The 21,959-nt window shown below is 50.8% G+C and overlaps 1 protein-coding gene across 1 annotated transcript in view; it reads left to right on the plus strand.

Annotated features, from left to right (window-relative positions):
* Positions 1 to 21,959, plus strand: part of SYNJ2 (synaptojanin 2) — a 125,933-nt gene that overhangs the window by 22,827 nt on the left and 81,147 nt on the right. Inside the window, exon 2 of the mRNA XM_017889620.1 lies at positions 16,823 to 16,909. The gene's annotated coding sequence lies outside the window, so the exon portion shown is untranslated. The remainder of the gene's footprint in view (positions 1 to 16,822; positions 16,910 to 21,959) is intronic.

The following is a 21,959-nucleotide window of genomic DNA, read 5'->3' on the forward strand; positions in this document are numbered from 1 at the left end:
TTTATTTATTTATTTATTTATTTATTTATTTATTTATTTTTTGAGGCAGCAGCTAATTCTAGGTACAGCAAGCCACTGGGAAAGTGGAAGAAGCTGTTTCCAAATCCACGGAATGACGGTAACTAGGGTCATTTGAGAAGGTTTCTTCTGCCCTTTTGTAAAACATAGTATGCTGTTTTCCCCTGGTGATAGACAGGGCCTCAGTTCCTAAGAGCAGGCACGTATGGAAAAAGCCAGAGAGTCACAAACCATATGTGCCCGAGATGTGCCGCGTGTGGGGCTGTGAATAAGGAAGCAGAATCAATGTGTTTACTCAGAGCTGGATTTGGCTGTTTGTTCCTTCGTCTTTCTTGGACCACGTGTCCTGGTGTTCAGAGGCTCCTGAGAGCCTGGGGCTCAGCAGGCCGTCTGGTCGCCCCTTTAACCCAGGTGAGCAAACAAGTCCCAGTGCGTCCCTAACGCATGCTCATTTTCTCGTCAAACAACAACAAATAAATCAGAGGGTCCTGAAAAATGAATTTTGGCCTGTTTTCTGGATTCTGGATTGAAATGTGGAGTAGGAGCTGACTTTTAGTAAGTTGATCAACTCTTCCCCCCACTCCCCAGCCTTCTGGAACTGTGTCTATCTTGTCTTCAATAAGCACAACCTCCACCACCCCCGACCTACCCCCACCGTGGTCGGCCTCTTCTTTGAACGCTTCTCTTACAGCACGCACTCCCCTCAAGCTGGGGCTTCTCTTGAGACTGCTCTGCTGTCCTTGGGAGTGGTGGTGGAGGCAGGGTAGGCACCCTGTCCCTGTCCCTCTCCTGCAGTGCTACTTCGGGCCATGGTTCCTCTTCCCTCTCTAAGAGGGACCGTTTGGAATCCATCTTCCTCCTTGGCCACACCTCTCCATTCATTGGGAAGCTGAGTTCCCTGCTCACTGGGTCTGTCTCCCCCTGTCTGGGTGAGGTCACGGGGAGGCCCACCCACCTGCTCTGTTGACCTCTCACTCACCGTCCTCCCGCTGCCCTTTTTTCTGCTCCGTTCCCTCTGCTGCATACCTGTCGGCAGCATCCCCAGCTCTTAGTGACTCTAGCCCTCTCCTGCCCTCCTCTACACCCTGCATGCACTCGTGTTGCTAAATGTGGCTGGAGAGAAAAACAGCAATATTGACTGTTCTGTGAGACTTCATAAAGGATTTCCAGGGCTGTGTGGAATCAAAAAATCTTCCTGTATTTCCCCAGCCATCTGGCCTCCAGGATGACTATTTCACATCCTCAAGCCTTTGACATCTCATCCCCCTCACACCTGATGATTTTGCTTCCTATTTCTCTGGGAAAATGGAGGTAACTAAGAACTTTCAATAGCCCCCGCACCCACTCCCTGGCTCCGGTACTGTGGACAGCCTCCCAGGCTCTCCCTGCCCCCCCAGCCCACTGACCCTGTCCCCTCTCATCTTTTAAGACCTCGCTCCTGCAGTTTCCCCCTTTCCTTCCTAACTCGGTCATTTGCACCATTATACCAACAGGCTGTCATGGCTCACATTAAGAAACCCTCTCTTGACCCTGGCCCCCACCTCATCTCTTGGTTTTCCCATGCGACGAGGTCGTCTACATACCTTCCCTCCTTCCAGTCTCCCTTGAAGTGGCTCCAGCCAGGCTCTGTCCCCCACTCTTCTGAAACCTTTCCTCAAGGCCCCCAGGAACTTTTGGCTGCTCAGCCTTCCATCCAACAGCATCCCCCAGATGATCACACCTGCTTCTGGAAGCATTTTCTTCACTTGGCTTCTCTTATTCTCTGATGGCTCTGTTCTCATCATATTCCTTCCTCACTGCCTGTTTTTCTCCTAGAACCATGCCTGGCACACAGTGGGCATCTAGACCCTTTGTTGAGTGGTGAAATTGAAGTGTGACAGGGTGTGTGGCTTCCCCGCTTAGGCTCCCTCAGTTCCCAAAGCCGGGCTCCTTCCTGGATCTCGTAGCAAAAGGAGGCATACATGGGTCACACCACATGACTTCTAGAGGAGTACGTGAGTATGTTCATGCTCATGTGGAAATAGGGAGGTGGCCCTGAGGTGGGAGGAGCCTTCCCAAGAGGAATCACCTGAGAGAGGAAGAAGAGCTGGGGAGGAACCGAGGAACTGGTTTGGCAGGTTCAGGAAGAAGTGAGTGACGAAATTGGAAAGGTAGCCAGGATCAGAACCTGCAGCCGCAGGACCTAATTTGTTAGGACCTAATTAGGGGTGATTGTGCAAGGCAGTGCGACATGGAAGCCCCGCTCTGGGACTTCCCTGGTGGCTGGGAAACATTGCTCCACCCCTCCCTCTTGTCAGAAGAGAAGGTGCACACACTTGGAGAGAAATGGGTATTTTTGTGCTTCTTTCTTGTTGCCTGTTGGGTAGGAGGGTCGAGGGCTACCAAGCCCAGTGAAAACACAGCCCAGCCCTGCCTGTTCTGCCTCATCCCGAAGTGTAAGGAGCTGCCCATCGTGCTGGGCCCTGTCACTGGCTCTGCCCAAGGCATGTCTGGCACTGGGCCTGGCTTTTTAAGGTGTAAACTATTTTTCTGGATTTCTTATTTTAAGGAAAAAACTGAACTACAAAGACTCAGTGGCCAGTCCTGTGCTCAAGCCCCCTTGTTAGGGGAGCTGGCCTCCCTCTTTGGCCGTGGCTCAGTGCAGGGAGGGGTGTGGAAAGTGCTGGGGGAAGGGGAGGGCTCACCCTCCCCACAGATGGGTTTCTGGCTCTGACTGCAGGAAACCAAACTTTCTTGTATTTTCTCTGGCTGGGTTGTGACGTGGGCACGGCGTTGGTGGGAGGTTGTGCATTCGCTGAGAGTGATGTGTTCTGAGTGTCCCCTCACTCCGTGGCTCTTTCATGTGGCCTGGACTTTTTGGTGAGGGAGCAGCAGTGGGAGGACAGGAGAGTCCCTTAGCCAGCTGATGTGTCTCTGCCAGTTGGCTTTGTCTTGCCTCACAGCTTCTGTTTCAGACAGATGTTTTGATTCCCCCTTTGCTTAGCAACCAGCCTGCAGCCTTGCTCTGCCTTGGGAAAACCATTGTCTTTCTGAAGAGCTGCTTCAGCTCCAAAACTGGTAACTCTGGAAGGAGCAGCCACCAGTCAGTCAGAACTGAGCTACGAATTAACACATGAAGGAGACTTTGGCCTCCTGAGACCCAGAAATACGAGAAGATGGTTTCATGTCATGTCCAAGAATGTGGCCACAAATGCTACCTCAGTCTCAGGCTATCTGCATTGTCAAATGACCTCCTTATTTTTCTGACCTGTGGGCTGGGCTTCGTTGGCATTTCCTTATGGCATGTTATTGCGGAAAATATTATTCAAGAAAGAAGAGCATGTGGTTTGCTTGGTTACTGAGCTGGACTGGCTCTGGGTGACCAGAGCTCTCACGCAGAGCAGTACACCACTGCTACTGAGACCAGCCTCTGCCTCGGGATGGTCTGTCCCACAGAGCTCTGCTTTGGGACCCAGAATCCACGAGCCCCATTTGCTGTGCTGTGGGACAAACTATGGTTTCCTTGGGAGCCTCTCAAGCGGTGGCTGTTTCTCTTCCACACCCTTGGACCACTGGGGCTGGAGACGGGGAGTTCCCCAGCCTCCTCCAAGAATAAGCCTATTCCTTAAGCCTCCACAAGCCCCATCCATTATTTATTTTTATCATAAGCCATGTTGTTCAAGTAGCATAGACAACTTTCTCAGGTTACCAGGGAAACAGGACTAGAAAGTCAACCCACAATCAAATTCTGTTGCCAAAAGGGAAACAGCTCAGTTAACCCTTGACCCCACGCACCATTATCAGAGGCGCGTGAACCAGAGTGACTCCATCTTGAATGGGGCTGGGTAAAATGGGTCTGAGACCTGCCGGGCTGCATTCCCAGGAGGTTAGGCATTCTTAGCCACAGGATGAGATAAGAGGTCAGCACAAGATACAGGCCATAAAGACCTTACTGCTAAAACAGGTTGTGGTAAAGAAGCCGGCCAAAACCCACCAAAACCTAAATGATAATGAAAGTGACCTCTGGTCATACTCACTGCTCATTATACACTAATTATAATGTATTAGCATGCTAAGAGACACTCCCACCAGCACCATGACAGTTTACAAATGCCATGGCAACATCAGGAAGTTACCCTATATGCTCTAAAAAGGGGAAGAACCCTCAGTTCCTGGGAATTGCCCACCCCTTTCCCAGAAATGAATAATCCACCCCTTGTTTAGCATATCGTCAAGAAATAATCATAAAAATGGGCAACCAGCAGCTCATGTTGCTGCTCTGCCAATAAAGTGCCATTCTTTTATTCCTTTACTTTCCTAATAAACTTGCTTTCACTTTATGAACTCGCCCTGAATTGTTTCTTGCATGAGATCTAAGAACTTCTCTTGGGGTCTGGATCGGGACCCCTTTCCAGTAACACCACGAGACTGCGTCCCCCACTGCCCCTCGTTTCAGCAGTCGCCTGGTTCCTTGGCGAGTTTTCCTTCTTTCTCTCTCTCATTTCTCACTATGAGTCCGGCCTTGTTCTTGGTGCCTTCAGTGGCCACGTTGATCCTTCGGAGGACCAACTGTCCTCCAGTGAGTGACCCTACCCCTGCAGCCACTCGCTCACACGCTACGCCCCGACCCTCCAGCGTCTGTCTCAAACATCCCACTGTTCATTTTCCACTTTCACCTTGTCACTCATCCTGCAATTCCCAGTCCCGATGACTTTTTTGTTTTTTTTTTTTTTGAGACTGAGTCTCGCTCTTTCGCCCAGGCTGGAGTGCAGTGGTGCCATCTCAGCTCACTGCAAGCTCCGCCTCCCAGGTTTACGCCATTCTCCTGCCTCAGACCCCCGAGTAGCTGGGACTATAGGCGCCCGCCACCACACCCGGCTAATTTTTTGTATTTTTAATAGAGACGAGGTTTCACCATGTTAGCCAGAATGGTCTCGATCTCCTGACCTTGTGATCCGCCCACCTTGGCCTCCCAAGGTGCTGGGATTAGAGGCGTGAGCCACCATGCCCGGCCCCCGGTGACCTTTGACCCCACTGGGATGGCAACCCTTAGAACCCGTGGCCTTCTTACAGCCCCTCACCTGTCTCATGCCTTCCCTCTGCCGTGTCAGTGACCAGCCCTGCCTTGCACTCACCCTCCCCGCCCGCCTCTCTTGCTGGGTCCTCCCCACCTGGTGAAACCTTAGCCATTTCTGTGCTCTGTCCGCTCCCCCACCCTCCCGGACGGCAACTCCACCCTCCCCTTTCCTCAGCTCTGCGTGCCTCCTCCCCTACCTCACTTGTAGCTGACGGCCTGGTCCTCTTTCATTCCACCCAAAAATTTGAAGCCACCGGAAGAGAATTCCCACTGGTTCCCTGCACCACTGCTACCTGCCCACCACATCTGTCCGCCTTCCCATCTGCTACCCACGGTGCACTGTCTGCGTTTGAGACCAGCGCCACCTGTGCACAGATACCTGTGGCCTGCTCCAGGGCGTGGCTTTGGTAGCTCCCTGCTCCTGCCACTTCCGCATCGGTCCTGACCTCTCTCTCAGCTATATCAGTCCTTATCTCTCTCCTGGCTCATTTCTGCCAGCACACAAGCTTGGTGTAAATTCCCCTGTCCTAGATAAATCTTTTGACCCACTTCCCTCTCCAACAGCCTCTCCATTTCTCTGCTCTCCACACACACATGTGCACATATGCACACGCACACACACATGCGTACACACATGCACACTCACATGTGTATGAGGAAATTCTCAGAGAATCGTCTGTCCCCACTGTCTCCATTTTCTCTCTCCCTCCCCATTCAGGTTTTTGCTCCTCAACTTTCCTGAAACTTCCTCTCTGAGTCGCCAATGCCTAACTAAAGTGATCAGTCCTCAGTCCTCAGATTATAGACACAGCAGCAGCCTCTGACCTGCTGACCACTCTTGCTTTCTTGAAACGCTTTCTTCTCCTGGCTGCCAGGATGCCACACACTGCTGAGTTTTGTTGCATCTTCTTGGTCACTTCTCAGTCCACCCTGACCTTCAAACATGCTGCACCCAGAAGTCGGTGCCCCCCACTCACTCCCTAGGGGATCCCCTCCAACCTCATGATTATTTTATTTTATTGCTGGGATTATAGGTGCACGCCATCACTTCCAGCTAATTTTTGTTGTTGTTGTTTGAGACAGAGTCTCGCTCTGTCACCCTGGCTGGAGTGCAGTGGTGCAATCTTGGCTCACTGCGACCTCCGCCTCCTGGGTTCCAGTGATTCTCCTGCCTCAGCCTCCCAAGTAGCTGTGATTACAGGCGTGTGCCACCACACCCGGCTAATTTTTGTATTTTTAGTGGAGGTGGGGTTTCACCATGCTGGCCAGGCTGGTCTTGAACTCCTAACCTCAGGTGATCCACTCACCTCAGTCTCCCAAAGTGCTGGGATTACAGGCATGAGCCATGGCACCGATCTATTTATTTTTGAGACAGTATCTCACTCTGTCAACCAGGCTGGATTGCAGTAGCACAATCATGGCTCACTGCAGCCTCCACCTCCCCGGTTCAGATGATCCTCTCACCTCAGCCTCTGAAGATGCTGGGACCACAGGTGTGCGCACCTTGCCCGATTAATATATTTTATTATATTTTTAGAGATGGAGTCTCCCTATGTTGCCCAGGTTGTTCTTGAACTCCTGAGCTCAAGTGATCCTCCCACCTCAGCCTCCCAAAGTGCTGGGATTAGAGGTGGGAGCCACCACACCCAGCCTCATGATTGCAAATAACTCTGTCTGCTGGGGACGCCTGGGGGATCTTTCCAACCAGACTTCTCTGCTGGACTCTAGACTTGCAGAGCTCTGTCCTCAGCCTCCACGCGGGGCTGCAACAGAGCCACAGCATGTCTGGTCCCAGCCAATGCTCTGCCCAGACTTGTCCTCTCAGTCTTTGCTGTCATGCCAGGGCCACTCCATCCCTTCCATTGTTCAGGCAATGAACATGGCATCATCCTTGAACCCTGTCTTTCTCTCATATCCCATAGCCAATCTGTCCGTGTTTCCACCTTCAAAATATACCCAGATATGCGATGATGTTGAGGAATTGCTGGCAACTTCTTTTTAGATGTGATAATGGTATTGCGGTTGTGTTTTGTTTTGTTTTGTTTTGTTTTGTTTAGATGGAGTTTCGCTGTTGTCACCCAGGCTAGAATGCAGTGGCGTGATCTTGGCTCACTGCAACCTCCGCCTCCCAGGTTTAAGCAATTTTCCTGCCTCAGCCTCCTGAGTAGCTGGGATTACAGGCATGCACCACCACACCCGGCTAATTTTGTATTTTAGTAGAGACTAAAACAGGGTAGTGGTGTGATCACAGCTCACTGTAGTCTTGACCTCTTGGGCTCAAGCAATCCTCCTGTCTCAGCCTCCCAAGTAGCCAGGACCACAGGCTCCCACCACCGCGCCTGGGTAATTACAAAAAAAATTTTTGTAGGGATGGAATCTCACCATGTTGCCCAGTCTGGTCTTGAACTCCTGGGCTCAGCCAGTCCTCCTGCTCTGGCCTCCTAAAGTGCTGGGATTACAGGGAGGGAGCTACCATGCCTAGCTAGCTTCATTTGTTATCTGCCTGGTGTGTGTAGACATCTGCTTTGTCACCTCTATTGTGGAGAGTAACATGGAGTTTCACCATGTTGGTCAGGCTGGTCTTGAACTCCTGACCTCAGGTGATCCATTCCCCTTAGCCTCCCAAAGTGCTGGGATTACAGGCATGAACCACCACGTCTGGCCATGGTTGTGTTTTTTAAAAGAACTCTTATCTTTTCCCGATTCTTACTGAAATATTTATAGATGAAATAATATGATGCCTGGAATTTACTCAAAATAACCTAGGGCAGTGCTTCTCAAGCTTTGGCATGCATTCAAGTCCCCTGGGTGGCTCATTAAAACAGCTTTCTAGGTCTTGAGCCCAGAGCTTCTGATTCACAAGGCGGGGGGTGGGCCCTGTAAGGTATTTCTAATACTTGGTGCTGCTGGTCTGAGGAGCCCGTTTTGAGTTGAGCTGATCTAAGGTATAGGACAGTGGGTAGCCTGGGCGTGGGTTGGGAGCAGGTGGAGCTGGTGGGTATGTGATAATGAGGGTACAAGGGTTTATTATGTCATCCTACTTTTCTTTGGAAAGTTCCACAACTAAAAAGCATGTGTGTGTGTGTGTGTGTGTGTGTGTGTGTGTGTGTGTGTGTGTGTCTGTCTGTCTGTCTGTCTCCAGAATTGGACTGTTCTTCAGCTCTTCCATTGCTGTGCCCTGGTTCAGGCTAGAGTTCTCTCTTGCCCAGCTGGCGCTAGCACCTCCTAACTGGTCTCCTTCCTTCTCTCCTTGTTCCTGTAGAGTCAGTTCTCAACATAGCAGGCAGGATGAACCTCAGACCCCTGCAGTGGCACTCAGAGTGACACCCAAAACCTTTTTGTGACCTCAAACTTCTGTGCAGTGTGTTCCCCACTCCACTTCCTCCGTGAACCTTCAGTCACACTGCCCACCTTGCTGGGGCTTGCACAGGTCAGGAGTGCTTCTGCCGCAGGACCTTTGCACGTGCCCTTCTGGGCCTACAGTGTTCCTCCGCTCTCCATGCAGCTGTCTCTCTGGCTTCCTTCAGGTCCGTATTCAGATGTCACCCTTGCAATGAGGCCTTCTGAGATGACACCATCTAAAATGTCACTTCCCCTTCCCCACTATTCGTCCCCTACTCCCTGCTCACTTTTTCTGCTCCCCTCGTGTCACTGTCTATATTGCACTTATTGATCTTATCTGTCCACCCTGGCAGGAAGCTCGAACAGCGCCCACACCTTCCTGGCTGTTTCTCGGCAGTGCCCCCACCCCAGCCTCCCACCCCACCTCGGTCTGCACCCCCTGCCATCACTCATCCATTCATTCCTCCTGTTCCTCTTGGCCACTGCCAAATGCTGGATGGTTTCCATCTGTTTGGTTCACTGCAGTGTCTCTGTGCCTGGAAGGGTGCCAGCCACAGAAGGCATGAAGATGTGTCCACTGGGCCAGTGGCCAAATCTCTGGCAAGAGGGGTCAAGGAAGGGGGCTGAGAAGGTAGAAGGGAGGGCTTTCTTCAAAAGGCCAGAAATTTGTGGCCAGCCAGAGGGCAAGCAAAGATATTCTCATGTGGAAAAACTTACAGGAAATGCAACTAAAAGCGTGGGAGATAGGAAGAGTCTGTCTATTTCTGAGATTATCGAGAAAGGGGGGACGGAAGTTGCAAATGGGCAGGCCAAATCCAGTCTGCAGAGGTGTGCTTTCAGCCCACGCAGTGCTTAAAATAAATGGGGATGGTTGCCAGCACTGGAAGGTCTGGAGTGCCCTGTCTCCTGGAAATGCTGCAGCCTGGCAGTACTGGGCTGGTGGGCATGACTGGCACCTGGCTGGTGTGTGTTCTCTGCTCACATAAAGCCCTTCCAGCAGCTTCATTGTGTTGTTTATTTGTTTTTGAGACAGGGTAGTGGTACAATCACAGCTCACTGCAGTCTTGACCTCCTGGGCTCAAGCAGTCCTCCTATCTCAGCCTCCCAAGTAGCTGGGACCACAGGTTCCCACCACCATGCCTGATTACTTATAAAAAAAATTTTCGTAGGGACGGAGTCTCACTGTGTTGCCCAGGCTGGTCTTGAACTCCTGGGCTGAAGCAGTCCTCCTGCCCTGGCCTCCCAAAGTGCTAGGATTGCAGGTGCAAGCCACCATGCCTGGCCAGATTCATTTGTTACCTTCCTGGTGTGTGTAGACATCCGTGTTGTCACCTCCATTTTGGTGAGCAAAAAGGATTTCTTCTTCCTTCAAACCTAATTGAGAAAATACAGTTGTTTGGGGGCAAGTAGGGCGTGGGGTGACTCTGGAACCAACCTCCTGGGAAGCCAGGCCTCTGGGAGTGCTAGAGGTGGGCAATGAGGCTGCCAGGCCCCTGCCTCCTGGGGTGGGGTGTGTGCTCCTGATACATCAGAAGGGTCAGGGTAGGACTTGGAGGTGAAGGCACTGCAGGAATAAAGGAAGCTTACTGGAGAGACGGTCGATGGGGCAGTCAGGCTTTAAAAGGACAGGCCCACTAAGTGAAAAGATGACCAAGTGTTTGAGCTGAATTGTGTCCTCCAAAAGGATATGTTGAAGTCCTAACCCCCGGGACCTCAGAAGGGGATCTTATTTGGAGATAGGGTTGTTGCAGTTATAATGCTGAGATGAAGTTATACTGGAGTAGGGTGGGCCCTTAATCCATTGTGACTGCTGTTCTAAGAAGATAGCCACGTGATGATGGAGGGACACATGGGGAGAGGGCTGGCCACGTGACAATGGAGGGACACGTGGGGAGAGGATGGCCATGTGATGATGGGGGGGACATATTGGGATAGGATGGCCACGTGATGGTGGAGGGACACATGGGGAGAGGATGGCCTTGTGATGACAGGGAACACGTGGGGAGGGAATGGCCACATGATGATGGGAGGACATATAGGGAAAGGATGGCCATGTCATGATGGGGGGACACATGGGGAGAGAATGGTCACATAATGGTGGAGGGACACACAGAGAATGGCCACATAATGGCGGGGGGACACATGAGAGGATGGCCACGTGACAACTGGGGGACACCATGCGGGGAGAGGATGGCCACATAACAATGAGGGGACATATGGGGAGAGAATTGCCACGTGACAACTGAGGCAGGGCCTGGATTGAGGAAGCCATAGGCAAGGAATGCCAAGGACAGGACAAGCAGCAAACACCAGACGCAGGGCGAGGTAAGGCGGGTCCTGGCTCCAGGTATCAGAGGAGCCCTGCTGATGCCTGGATTTCAGCTCTCTGGCCTCTGGACCCAGAAGAGAATGAAGTTCTGCTGCCTAGGGCCTCCCAGTTTGTTTACAGTGAGTCTGTTCATGGTGGAGAAACATCTTCTCGTGATTTTTCTGTCCACCATGGTCAAGGCCTGATTTGAGCTCCCGTATTGTATAAGTCAGAGGTGAAGTTATTTTTCTCAAGGAGTCAATAATTGACAGCATTGGAATGGGACAAGGTGGTGCTGTTGGGTTTTGTTTGTTTGTTTTTAAAATATGAGGATAGAAAGTCGTGTTTTTACTCGTGCTTAATTTTCCCAGTGACAGGGATGTAAAGTCCACGCCTGTCATCTGTAATGCACCAGGGCAAGGGGTCACTTTTGTTTGCATAGCTTCTCCCAGGGTCATCTTCCCACCCCTCAAGTGTGGATTTGGCCACAACACTTTGTTTAGCAATTTCCTGTCATTTTGTTTTATTTGGTCAGGCTTATTTGCATAGTTGAATGAATGCACAAAGGTCTCCTTGTTTCACGGTTCACAAAGTCAGACCCGGATCATACCAGGGCTTACAGGTTCTGTTTCAAGGCTTTGTAAAGCTGCTAGGGTTGAAATAGGTATTTTTGGTGTCATAATTATTTTATTGCATTTGTCAGCTTATCTACTGAGATGGAGCACTGAGAACTGCTGATTCACCTCTCTCCAGCCCTGTCTGCAGTACCTGAAGGCTGGGGGAAGACATTTGGCAATGCACATGGCCTTTGATTCTGCCTGTGAAGTTGGGGTTTCATAGGCCCGCCTCCCAGGAGGGCCCTGTAGGTGTGTGACATAGTCTGAGTGCCTTACCAGTGGGTTTGGCATTGCCTCCAAGCAGATGCTGGGGGAAAGGATGCCTCCTTCTCCTCCTCACCCTTCATCAGTGTGTGAGCAGAGGCAGGAGACCTGTGGGCTGGAAGGCCCATGTCCTCTTTCCCAAGCTGTGAATGTGGCACTTACATGGCAGGAGGACTTTGCAGATGTGATCAGGACCTTAAGAGGAGGCATTATCCTGGATGATCTGGATGAGTCCATTGCACTTACAGGGTCCTTAAAAGCTGGAAGAGGGAGGCCAGGCAGGGAGAGGGAAGGAAATAGGAGGATGGAAGCAGGGATCTGATTGCTGCAATTGCTGAATTTGAAGAAGAAGGAAGGAGCCGAGAGCCAAGGAATGCAGGCAGCCTCTGGGAGCTGCGAGAGACAAGTAAATGGATTTTCTCCTGCAGCCTTCAGAGCAGATGCAGGCCTGCCGACACCTTCCTTTCAGCCCAGCGAAACCCATTTCAGAATTCTGAGTGCAGAACTGTAAGGCCATGAGTCTGTGCTGCTTAAACCACTGTTTATAGTCATTTGTTGCAGTAGTAAAGGAGGCTAATATGCCTTTCTGCCACCATTCTGAGTTTTTGAGGCGGGCTGATAAAAAAGGTGGGACAGTGGCTTCCCAGTACTTTTCTAAGTGACCCTGCGAACCTAATATCGTAGGCACTTCTTTTTCTGTAACTCCTCACCCCGCTGCCGGCAGAGTCCGCTTAGTCCTCAAAACGAGGGGCTTCTGGCTGCTCGTAAAGGTTGCTGATTTCACTGATTATCTTTAGGTTACTCTGCACTCTCCCTTCCCCAGAGAAAACCCAATCAAATTCAAGTGAGCATTGGGAAAAATATTCATACATTAAACTGGTTCTTAACCTTTTTAGGGGCACTGAACTCTTGAGATTCTGTTGAAAATGGGATTTTAGCCCCATAAAATACTTATCAAAAATTTGCATACAGTTTTGGCCGGGCACAATGGCTCATGCCTGTAATCTCAGCACTTTCGAAGTCCGAGTGAGCAGATCACTTGAGGTCAGGAGTTCAAGACCAGCCTGGTAACATGGCGAAATGCCATCCCTACTAAAACTATAAAAAATAGCTGGGTATGGTGGTGCACGCCTGTAATCCCAGCTACTTGGGTGGTTGAGGTGGAAGAATTGCTTGAACCCAGGAGGCAGAGGTTGCAGTGAGCTGAGATGGTACCACTGCACTCTAGCCTGGGCAACACAGCAAGACTCTTTCCAAAAAAAAAAAAAATTGCATACAATTTTGAATATAATTTTGTATACAGATTCCCCCAGGAGCTATCCCTTGAAGCTCCAGTGACTGTCAGGGGCTTCCTCTGTCACCCCAGGTGAAGAGCCCTTGTACAGATTAATTAACATTGAGGCTGATGAATGACTGTTTTCCTAGTAAGTCTCCTCATGGTCTTTGCCAGGTCCTTAAACCATGTTCAGTGGATCCTCATTATTTGTGGATTCCATATTTGTAAATTCACCTGCTCTCTGAAATTTGTCACCCGAAGATCAGAACTCATGGACACCAGCAGAGTGGTGAAAATGTGTCACCCAATGAGCCTGTTCCCAGCTGAAAAGGATGCTCTGCCATCTTGTTTCACCCTCTTGGTGTAAATAAGCGTGGTTTTTGTGATTTGTTTAGTGCCATATTTTCATGTTTTGTGCTTTTTCTTCGTGGTTTCACTGTTTGGAAGTGCTGTCTAGTGTTTCTAGTGTAAGAAGGCAGTGATGTGCCTTATGGGAAAAATATATGTGTCTGATAAACTATATACAGGTTTGTGTTCTAGTGCCACTGGTTCAGTGTTAACGAATCAACACTGTACAGATGATTCCTGACTTATGATGGTTCATTCCAGTTATGATTTTTCAACTTTACAACGGTGTGAAAGCACTATGCATTCAGTAGAAACCATCCTTTAAGTACCCGTGGGACCATTCTGTTTTTCACTTTCAGTACAATAGTCTATAAATTACATAAGATATTCAACACTATCAGAAAGTAGGCTTTGTATTTCATGATTTTGCCCAGCTCTAGGCTAATGTAAGTGGTCTGGGTAGGTGGAAGGCAGGCTGAGCTATGGTGTTTGGTAGGTTAGGTGTATTGAATGCATTGTCAACTTAGGATATTTTCAACCTACCTTGGGTTTATCAGGACGTGACCCCATTGTAAGTTGAGAGCCATCTGTTTATTCAGTAAGGTGTCTTTTAAACAGAAAAACACATAAAACAAGTTTATATATTGATTGGTTGACAAAAATGTTGCAACCCGAGGCTTTCAGGAACCAAACTCTGCATTTCCCTTAGGAGCACTGCTTGCTTCAGTATCTGCGGGTAACTCTATGGAACATAGCTACTGTGAATAATGGGAATTGAGTATATTTTCAAGTTGCTGGCCTCTCAAGCTGTACTGATAATCAGTCCTGCTCTTTAAATCACGTCTTACCATCAGTTCTGCCTAGAGAAATGGAGGAGGGGAGGTCTCTGGTCTTACAGTCTATCCTGACTCTCTGCCCCACCAGCTGTGTCCTGAGCACCAGCCTGGACAGAGCTGTCTGTTTGGTGGGTGGTAGCAGGTCATGTTGTGAGGCCCTGGTGCCTACCTTCTGTCCTCCTGTGCTTGCTAGAGGAGCATGAGGCAGGAACAGCCAGTCCATGCTGGTTCCTGAGAGAGGCAGCTCTAGGGCTGCCAGCAGCTGCTCCTGGGAGGCTGAGGGTGGGAAGAGCTTCAGAGGGGAGGATGGGACTGTCTGAATGTATTTCCAATCCCATTTAGGACTTGTGGTCTGATGAGGACAAGTGCCTTTGAGGGGGATGGGAATGTTGAGAGGAACCAGGAAATCAAGACTGCGCTGGAAAATGTGGCATGGTGGATCTTTTGAGTTGGGGTGTTGGGATGCGTGTCAGCTAAAACAAAGTTCACCTGCTTCACATGCTCATCCAAGCTTTCTACACTTGCCTCTCTGAGTCAACATCTTTAGAGACAGCAGGAAGTGATGAAAGTCAGTTCACAGTCCATCTGCTCTGAGGGCTTGGTATGAGGGGCTGATGTTTTCTGTCATTTTCTCCTTTCTAACATTTCACTTTAGGATCTTAGTTCCTGGTTGAAATTCCTTAACTGTGAGAGTTGAGACAGTCTAAGAATCCTTTTCGGCTGCTTAAGACAATGAGGTAGAGAGGGAACCAGCTGCCCCTTTTCTTACCTCCATGATGATGTAGAAATGGTTCCATCCAGCCCAAGGGTTCTTCTGGGGCCCAAAGCTCCTCAAGGGTTCTGTGCATAGAATTTGAAGATTGGTTTTCTTGGGTGGGGAGAAAAGTCCATCTTTATTTTTATCAATCCTACCTGAAATGTAGCATTTCCTCTAATTAGGAAGGCAGGCAACAAAACCAGTTAGCTACGTCTCTGACTCTGTCACCAACATGGATTAGCCATATCTCTGACCCTGTCACCAATGTGGGTTGGCCATACCTCTGACCCTGTCACCGATGTAGGTTAGCCATATCTCTGGCCCGTCACCAATGTGGGTTAGCCTTATCTCTGACCCGTCACCAATGTGGGTTAGCCATATCGCTGACCCTGTCACCAATGTGGGTTAGCCATATCGCTGACCCTGTCACCAATTCCAATTACAGATATCTCCACATCACATTAGCATTGTTTCAGATATCTTGAAATGGCATTTGTTCTCATCACTAGTTTTAAATTAAGGTGGTTAATACACCCCACTGGATTTTGGGATTTAATATGCTGATAAGGCACATAGATTACTATGCTATAACATTTAAAAAATATTTTGATAACTAGATTTCAATAAGATTGGTATTTGTGATCGTATTTATTTTCTTGATTTTTATAACAGCTTTATTGAGATATAATTTCTGTACCATACAACTTACTCATTAAAGTATACAACTCCATGTTTTTAAAATATATTTTCAGGGTTGTACAACCATCACCATCACCATAATCTAATTTTAGAATGTTTTTGTCCCCCTTAAAAGAGACTTCATACTCATTAGCAATTATCCACATTCCCCCTTTCTCCAGTCTCAGCCCCTGACAACCACAACATCTACTTTCTGTCTGTAGAAATGTGCCTGTTCTGGACATTTCATAGAAATGGAATCTTGTTTTTGAAACGGAGTCTCACTCTGTCACCCAGCCTGGAGTGCAGTGGCATAATCTCGGCTCACTGCAACCTCTGCCTCCTGGGTTCAAGCCATTCCCCTGCCTCAGCCTCTCGAGTCGCTGGGACTACAGGCGTGCGCCACCATGCCCAGCTAATTTTTGTGTTTTTAGTAGAGACAGGATTTTGCCATGTTGCCCAGGCTGCCCTTGAACTTCTGACCTCAGGTGATCCGCCTGCCTTCGCCTCCCAAAGTGCTGGGGTTACAGGTTACAAAGTGAGCCACTGTGCCCGGCCAAAATGGAATCTTTCTGAGATTTTTGTGACTGGCCTTTTTCATGTAGTGTAATATTTTCAAGGTTCATCTATGTTTGTATTTTGTTCTGTGCACTTAAAACATTATTCTGAGAAGGGGTCTAAAGACCTGCCACGTCATGGCCAGAAGGGCCTGTGGCCTCATTGGAGAGGTTAGGACTCCCTGTGCCTAATGGTTCTTCCCTCTGTCAGTTTTGCTTTAAAACTAGTCCGTGCCTTGGCTTGGGCATGGACAATCACTGCCAAAGACCCGGCAGGCAAGGCACGCAGCTTGCCTTGGGATGGGTTGGACCCTGGCCCTGGGCACTCAGAGGTACACAGGTACCTCTGCCCAGTCTCCCCAAGTTACCACCTCCACAGGTGCCTTGGGGTGAGTGGGCACCTCCAGGATGTAGTCTCTAGTGGATGATACCCGTAGACAGGGACAGCAAGGTAGAGTAATAGGGCCAGGCCCCAGGTGCCTGCCCCTAGCTAGATACCAGAACCCCAGGACCCCAGCTCCTCCAGCCCCCAGGAAGCTGTCAGCACTTCCAGAGAGCAAGCTGTTGGTGGGAAGGTCTGAATCCTTGCAGCTCTGTGATTCGCGAATCATAAAACCTCCACACTTGGTGTTTGTGGGCCGAGCTATTGTCTTTGTGTTTTCTTTTTGGAGTGGGTGGGAAGCCAGCTTGGCAAGCCGGGTGTGAATGAACAGGAATGAGCAGGAGACGCTCGCTGATGCCTTCTGTGATGTGTTTCTCCCCCAGCTCCAGAAGAAAAGGAAGTCATTAAAGGACAGTATGGCAAGCTCACGGACGCGTACGGCTGCCTGGGGGAGCTCAGGCTGAAATCTGGTGAGTAGCCGCTTGCTGGAGGAGCAGGCGCCAGGCTCCCCGGTGGGCAGAAGCCTCTGCGTCGGGAGGGGCCTCAGTGCAGGCGTTCTGTTTGACCGCTTTTTTCTCTCTCTCTCTCTTTGTTTTTTTTTTTGAGACGGAGTTTTGCTCTTGTTGCCCAGGCTGGAGTGCAGTGGTGCGATCTCGGCTCACCAGAACCTCCGCCTCCTGGGTTCAAGCGATTCTCCTGCCTCAGCCTCCTGAATAGCTGGGACTACAGGCATGCGCCACCACGCCCAACTAATTATTTGTATTTTTAGTAGAGACGGGGTTTCTCCATGTTGGTCAGGCTGGTCTGGAACTTCAACCTCAGGTGATCTGCCTGCCTCGACCTCCCAAAGTGCTGGGGTTACAGGCATGAGCCACCGTGCCTGGCCGACCTCGCTTCTCTTTTAAGATGTTTCTTTATGCCTCGGAACCTGCTCCTCCATGCAGGTGGGGCGGTCAAGGTGAGTGTTGCCTGGTTATCATCTGCCTGTGCTGGGGCAGGGTGGGGCTCCCAGCACCCCAAAGCTGTGCCAGGGAAGCTCGTCTTCATTGCTTGCCGGCGAGGGCCTAAGTGTTTCGAAAGTCTGGTCTGGGGCTTCTGCCCAGGGCATTGTCTGCAATACTCTAGAAGGTGTGCCAAGGCAGGTGGGTGAGGACAGGGACCATGGCAGATGCCAGGGGGCACAGGGGTGGGCTGGAAGTTGTCGGCAGGAGAGAAAAGCCACTGATGTGTGACAGTCAGTGTGGGGTGGGAGGGAGAGGAAGGGACAGTGCGATCTAACTTGCAAAGGGAGAGAACTTCCAGGAAGACGTGGGCATCTCTGCGCACTCTGAGAGACTTGAGGGTGAGCCGGCGGTGCCCGGCTGTCATGGGTGGTCACAGCCAACCTCTGCTGTTCCTGGAGCTCGGGAGCCCTGGGGCCCTTAGTTCCACCACCCGTTTCCTTCCTCCTCTCTCAGGGCCCCCCTCGCTATCTGTGACCTGACTATGGACATCTCCTGTGATTTCTGGGGCCGAGACAAGAGCCCAGTTGCATTCCTGATTCTTGGTCCCACCTGGCTGAGATGGGAATGGCTGTATGGGTTGTCCAGATTCGGGCTTTCCCTGAGCCAAGCGCACACTTCCCTTCCCTGCTCACGGCAGCTGTTTTCAGATACTGAGGATTTTCAAAGCTGCCAGAAAAGCATGGTTATGTTGGCCATTCCTTTTCCGGGTGTTTTCTGTCATGGAATGTTTTTCCCTGAACTGTGACGATTACAGTGATCATTTCCAAATAGCATTTAGGAAAAACACAGTACCACATGACAAAGTGCATTTAGGAAATGTCTGTTTCGTGCCAAGAGCTAGACATACATTCACTTATTTAATCCTAAAACTAGGCTACTGTGATAATGCATCGTTGTCCCTGTTTACAGTAAAGGGAACAGGCTCAGAAGCTTCAAGTAACTTGCCTTAGGTCAGAAGCTTAGCTGGGTTTCGAACCCGGATCCAGCTGCCTCCCAACGCTTGCTTTTTCCGTGAAAGTATGTGGGCTGCCGAGAGTTTTCTGCAGGACTTTCCGCTCTGCAGCGATCTTCCTGAAGTTGCAGAAAATCCCCATGGCCCTTGCCTTCCACGGTAATGACCGTGAGGATGGTGACCCGCACCTGCATGGCGCTCACTTAGGAATCTGTTAGTACGGCTCCCGCGGCCATCTATCGGGTGGGTGCTGTTGTTACCCTGCCTCGCAGGCGTGACAGGAATGCTGCGTTCCATCCACGTTGATGCCCTTTTTTCCACATGGTGGCCTCTGGGCCCCCAGGATGCCTCACAGTCTTGGTATCTTTCAGTTATAGTTGGCAGCTGCTTTCAGTCCATACATGAATGATTCATTTCGCATCCGACAGGGACTGGGATTCAGTGAATTACAGTGACTGGCCCAAGGTCCAGCCATTCTCAAGTGGTGCCCTGGGTTTTAAACTAATGTCTTGTGGCACCAGGGACTGCCTTCAACCACCAGGCTGTTCTCCTTTCTGAAGAGGACAGGTGGCTGGGCTGACAAGGAGGAACAGGAAGTGCAATACCTTCCCCCATCCCAGGGGAAAAGTGTTTTTTCCCAGGGCTGTGATCTAAGATCAGCTGTGGGAAATCAATCCTAACCAGGAAGGGTGGCAGCCCCAAAGAAGTCTTATTAGAGTGAGCCAGGGGATCTGCGGGGATCCACAGGGTCTTCTGGGACAGGGAGTACACAGAGAGGAGACCACCTCCCAGGGCTGCCCTAGGTGAGGCCTCCTCCCTGCCTTCAGCCAGTCCCCGCCACCCCACACCCCACAGAAGGGAATGAGGCTTCTTGTGGGCCATGCGAGACCAGCCCAGCTCGGAGGCTTTGGGTGCCCCCAAACCCAGTCCGCCTGTGAGAGTCACCCTCGGGGGTGGGTTGGAGTTTCTCTGAGTGTTGTGCGTATGAGTTTGACTTTGGGGATGTCAGGATAATTTGGTCTGTTTTCAACACATTCTGGAAAGTACCCTAAGCATCTGAAGGATGGAAGGATTGGGCTTTGAATCAAGTTTTTCCAGTCTTCATTGGTTACCTTAAGGGGCGTTTGACTTTCACTTGATTTTCTTTTTTCCCTGTAAGTCCCTGACCCAGAACTGTGACCTGTTTTCTTTTGTGTTTTCAGCTGTTGAGCATGTTGGGCAGCACGGAGTGTAGCTACAACTGTGTGACTCCACCTGTGTGACTGACTCTGTGACTGACTCCACCTGTGTGACTCCAGTTGTGTGACCAACTACAACTGTGTAACTGACTCCAATTGTGTGACTCACTCCATCTGTGTGACTCCAATTGTGTGACTGACTCTGTGTGACTTCAACTGTGACTCCATCTGTATGACTCACCTCAACTGTGTGACCCCCACCTGTGCGACTCCACCTGTGTGACCCCCACCTGTGCGACTCCACCTGTGTGACACCCACCTGTGCGACTCCACCTGTGTGACCCCACCTGTGTGACCCCACCTGTGCAACTCCACCTGTGTGAGCCCCACCTGTGTGACCCCACCTGTGTGACTCCACCTGTGTGACCCCCACCTGTGTGACCCCCACCTATGTGACTCTACCTGTGTACTGACTCTAACTATGTGACTGACTCCACCTGTATGACTCCAGCTATATGATTGACTTCAACCATGTGACCCCACCTGTGTTGACTCCAATTGTGTGACTGACTCTGTGTGACTCCAACTGTGACTCCATTTGTATGACTGACCTCAATTGTGTGACCCCCACCTGCGTGACTCCAATTGTGTGACTCCACCTAGTCACACAGTTGGCTAGGACTCCAGCCCTATAAATTCTCTAGCAGACAGCCCTCCTGGATTCTAGTTCCCACTTCCCAGCTGAACTGCATTTAATCTCTCGAGGACTGTTTTCCCATCTATAAATCTAGGAAAACTGCCTCATTTCTATGTTGCCTAGTTCTTCGGAGATCCACATGAGTGATGCCTTGAAGAGTGTGGAGTGCTTCTCCAACACCAGGCAGGCTGGCCACAGGCAGTTTCTTAGAGTGTGACCTGGGGACACTGCCACCACTGAGAAGCTCTGCTGTCTCTCCTCTGTCCCTGGGAGGCCTGGAGTGAGGAGGGTGCTGAGTGAGAGGGATCTGGCCTGCAGAGGGCTAAGGACGAGGTGTGAGCTGGAGGGCCAGGCTGCGTGGCCTCGGGGTGTGGACTCCTGGTGGGTGGCTCCTCTGCACAGGCTAGTAGAGGGCTGGTTTCATGGGCAGTCACTTCAGAAGGAGAATTCTCTGGAGGGGAGTTTGAACCCTTAGTCTTTTGGGATGCAGTGTTCTCTAGCAAGTCTTGAAGCGAACTGGCCTTTGTCAGTCTTACATTAATTTAATTCCTGTGCCCAGTGGTGGGATATTACCAAGAGAGTTGACACCCAGATCCCTGAGGGGGAAGCTCTGAGATGATGCAGCATTTGCCAGTTTCCAAGGTGTAAATTCACAGGCCAGGACTGATTTCAGGTTCCCAGAGTAGAGCTGGGGAAGGATCCGCACCAGGGGTGCTCACCGTGGGTGTTCACTGCAGCAGCCGCCACTGCCCACGCCTCCCTCATGTTCTGCAGAGGGGAGGCAGGAGAGGGCCCTGAGACCACGCCGCGTGGGCACACGGTGCTTAGGGTTCTGAGCCTATGGGTGGTGGGGGAGGCTTAAGGGTCATCTGGCTGAAGCTTCCCCCTTCACAGGTAGGAAAGCCTAGAGGTCTTAAGTCCTTTGTTTGGAGCTTTGAGTCTGAGGGTGTCTTTGTGAGCAGAGGGACAGATAGGATGGCTGGAGGGACTCCAGGGTTGGGATTGGCACAGACCAGGCTGGGAAGGTGAGCTCAGAGCTGAGACAACACAAGGAAATGCCAGCCCAGAGCCTAGTGGGAGGCCTGGGGTGGTCCCGGTAAACAGGGCCTTGTGTCTGCAAGCCACGTATCATGACCCCAACAGCCAGCTTTTCTGGCCTGATAACAAATGGCCTAGGACCTGCCGCTGGCCCTAGCCTCCATCTACCTGGCAGAGGGAGCTGCCAGCAGAGCCTCACTGGCAGCTCCCTCTGACCCATGCATAGCTTTGCTTTGTCCAGAGCCCTGGAACCAAAGCCTTTTACCTGTAGGGGACATCGAGACTACTGGTGCATCCTCCTGGGAGGCCCAGAGAGGGTGAGAGCCTTGCTGAGGCCACACAGGCCACGGGAGGTTTGCAGAGCCTGAAGCCCCAGTCTTCTGAGTTGTGTTTTTCCCCTTGCTGTGAGATCCTTGATGGTTTCAGGGCCCTGGTCTCTCCCTCAGCTGAGGACTGCCGAGACCCCTGCAAGCCTAGTTAGCTTCTTGGCTGTCAGAGAATTGATCCTGCCTCACAAAAACAAATCCTGTGCTCTAGGTGAGCATTGGGAGGGGCCTCACACACCTGAGGCAGGTGGGGACCAGTAGCCTGTACCACACTGACAGGTGGCCCAGGAGTCAGCGACCCCCCACAGTCTGGTGCTAGGCTCGA

The sequence above is a fragment of the Rhinopithecus bieti genome, unplaced genomic scaffold, assembly GCF_001698545.2.
Source record: "Rhinopithecus bieti isolate Rb0 unplaced genomic scaffold, ASM169854v2 scaffold_18548, whole genome shotgun sequence".
NCBI classification, from domain to species: domain Eukaryota; kingdom Metazoa; phylum Chordata; class Mammalia; order Primates; family Cercopithecidae; genus Rhinopithecus; species Rhinopithecus bieti.